Source organism: Hyla sarda, chromosome 5 (assembly GCF_029499605.1).
Source record: "Hyla sarda isolate aHylSar1 chromosome 5, aHylSar1.hap1, whole genome shotgun sequence".
NCBI classification, from domain to species: domain Eukaryota; kingdom Metazoa; phylum Chordata; class Amphibia; order Anura; family Hylidae; genus Hyla; species Hyla sarda.
The window spans coordinates 367,481,709-367,485,257 of record NC_079193.1 but is presented as its reverse complement, the minus strand read 5'-3'; positions in this window follow the sequence as shown (position 1 = coordinate 367,485,257).

The following is a 3,549-nucleotide window of genomic DNA, read 5'->3' as shown; positions in this document are numbered from 1 at the left end:
TTTATTTCTTTTTTGCTTTTCTATGTTTTGTACCTGACTATTATACTCACTAGATGCTATTTTTGCACAATGCAATTATGTTTTCCCCATATGGGTCTATAGTTTGCAAAGTGAATTCTATTTTTCTACACATGAGCCCTTATTTACTAATGTCAACCCGACTTTTTTTGTCGGGTTGTGCGACCAAATTTGTGTCGCATAGCCCATGCGACACAAATTTGGTCGCACAACCCCGACAAAATATATCATCACTCCGAGTGTTTTTTAAACCCGTCAAAATGGGCGTGGTTATCACAAAAAGGGGCGTGTTCCCGACAAAACAGAAAAAACACTGGGAGTATGATGAAAAACTCGGGAAAACCTGTGAATTTTCCTTTACTAAAACCCAACAGCTCTGAGCTGTCGGGAAATGACTGAAAACCGAGTGAAACCGACCCCCATCATGGAACAGGGTCTGTTCCATGTTGGGGGTAGTAGTACAGGGGCTAAGGAGTTGATCGCATCGGGTCTCACTTCTGAGACCCGATCCGATCAAAAGTTATTAAGCAGGGGAGCAGGCGGCATGCTCCGCTCCCCAGCGATGTACGATGTATTTCACTTTCATTTTCAAATTCCCCGCCGGGATCCCTGAATGGCCGGTACTGAAGAGCCAATCAGGGATCCCTGTGAGCTGCGGTGGGGAAAGATATAAAGAATCACTGGAGGTTTTGTATATGTCCCCACAGCTTCTATATATCTTGTCCCCTTCTGCGCTATATGTCTTGTCCCCGCAATGCATGTGTACACATATATATACCCCCCGCATAGCGCTATTATATACCACCCGCAGCGCATGTGTACATATATATATCCCCCCGCATAGCGCTATTATATACCACCCGCAGCGCATGTGTACATATATATATATATATCCCCCCGCATAGCGCTATTATATACCACCCGCAGCGCATGTGTACATATATATCCCCCCCGCATAGTGCTATTATATACCCCCCGCAGCGCATGTGTACATATATCCCCCCGGATAGCGCTATTATATACCCCCCGCAGCGCATGTGTAAACATATATATATCCCCCCGCATAGCGCTATTATATACCACCCGCAGCGCATGTGTACACATATATATACCCCCGCATAGCGCTATTATATACCCCCAGCAGCGCATGTGTACATATATATATATATCCCCCCGCATAGCGCTATTATATACCCCCTGCAGCGCATGTGTACATATATATATATCCCCCCGCATAGCGCTATTATATACCCCCCACAGCGCATGTGTACATATATATATATATATATATATATATATATAACCCCCGCATACGCTATTATATACCCCCCCGCAGCGCATGTGTACATATATATATATCCCCTCACATACCGCTATTATATACCCCCGCAGCGCATGTGTACATATATATATATCCCCTCACATACCGCTATTATATACCCCCCGCAGCGCATGTGTACATATATATATATATCCCCGCATAGCGCTATTATATACCCCCCGCAGCGCATGTAAATATATATTATATATGCCCCACACAGCGCATCTATATACATATGCCTCTGAAGCACTATTAATGACTAATGCAGTAGTCTCCAACTTGCGGACCTACAGATGTTTCAAAACTCCAACTCCCAGCATGCCCGGACAGCTGTTGGCTGTCCGGGCATTCTGGGAGTTGTAGTTTTGCAACATCTGGAGGTCCTCAGGTTGGAGACCACTGCGCTTCAGAGGCATATGTATATAGAAGCGAAGTGGGGAGCAGACATATAGTGTTATCTGGTCCCCATTTCGCTTCTATACACAATCCGAAGGCTGTCCGGGAATGCTGGGAGTTGTAGTTTTGCAACAGCTGGAAGCACCCTGGTTGGGAAAAACTGCTGTAGAGTATACAATATGACACAATTTCTTTATGCTCTTTTATTATTATTATTATCATTTTTTATTTATTTATTTATTTAGCCTACTTATGTGGAACTCTTATTAACACACTGTATGCAACTATTACGTACGCACTGTGGGGTACAATCATTTACACAATTGTATGGCACTATTATTCCCACATTATATGCAACCTTATGCACTATAGGGTAGTATTATTTGCACAGTTGTACAGCACTATTATTCACACACTGTATGCAACTATTACATATGCACTATGGGGTAGTATTATGGTAGTATAATGTACACAATTGTATGGCTCTATTATTCACACACTATAAGCAACCTTATGCACTATAGGGTAGTATTATTTGCACAGTTACATGGCACTATTATTCACACGCTGTATGCAACTATTACATATGCACTACAGGGTAGTATTATGGTAGTATAATGTACACAATTGTATGGCACTATTATTCACACACTATGAGCAACCTTATGCACTATAGGGTAGTATTATTTGCACAGTTGAACGGCACTATTATTCACACACTGTATGCAACTATTACATATGCACTATGGGGTAGTATTATGGTAGTATAATGTAAACAATTGTATGGCACTATTATTTACACAATATAAGCAACCTTATGCACTATAGGGTAGTATTATTTGCACAGTTGTACGGCACTATTATTCACACACTGTATGCAACTATTACATATGCACTACGGGGTAGTATTACTTACACACTTGCATAACACTTTTATTTAAACACTGTATGCACTGTTACATATGCACTATGGGGTAGTATTATTTGCACACTTTCATTTCACCATAACTAGTACACTGTATTTAACTATTACATATGCAACTATGGTGCAGAATTATTTGAACTCTTGTATGGCACTAGTATTCACACACTGTATATGACTGTTACATATGTACTAAGGGGTAGTATTATTTACACACTTGTATTTCACTATAACTTGCACATTGTATGCAATTATTACATATGCACTATGAGGGAGTATTATTTACACACTTGTATGGCACTAGTATTCACACACTCTAGGCAACTATTATATATACATTATAGGGTAGTATTATTTGTACACTTGTATGGCACTATTATTTACACACTGCATGCAACTATAACATATGCACTGTCAGGATTCGGCTGGCTGGAGGTGGATCCTCTGTGCCAGAGAGGGATTGGCGTGGACCATGTTGGTGGACCGGTTCTAAGTCACTACTGGTTTTCACCAGAGCCCGCCGCAAAGCGGGATGGTCTTGCAGTGGCGGTAGTAACCAGGTCGTATCCACTAGCAACGGCTCAACCTCTCTGACTGCTGAAGATAGGCGCGGTACAAGGGAGTAGACAAGAGCAAGGTCGGACGTAGCAGAAGGTCAGGGCAGGCAGCACGGATCGTAGTCAGGGGCAACGGCAGGAGGTCTGGAACACAGGCTAGGAACACACAAGGAAACGCTTTCACTGGCACAATGGCAACAAGATCCGGCGAGGGAGTGCAGGGGAAGTGAGGTATAAGTAGGGAGTGTACAGGTGAAGGTACTGATTAAAACCTCATGCGCCAATCAGTGGCGCACCGGCCCTTTAAATCGCAAAGACCCGGCGCGCGCGCGCCC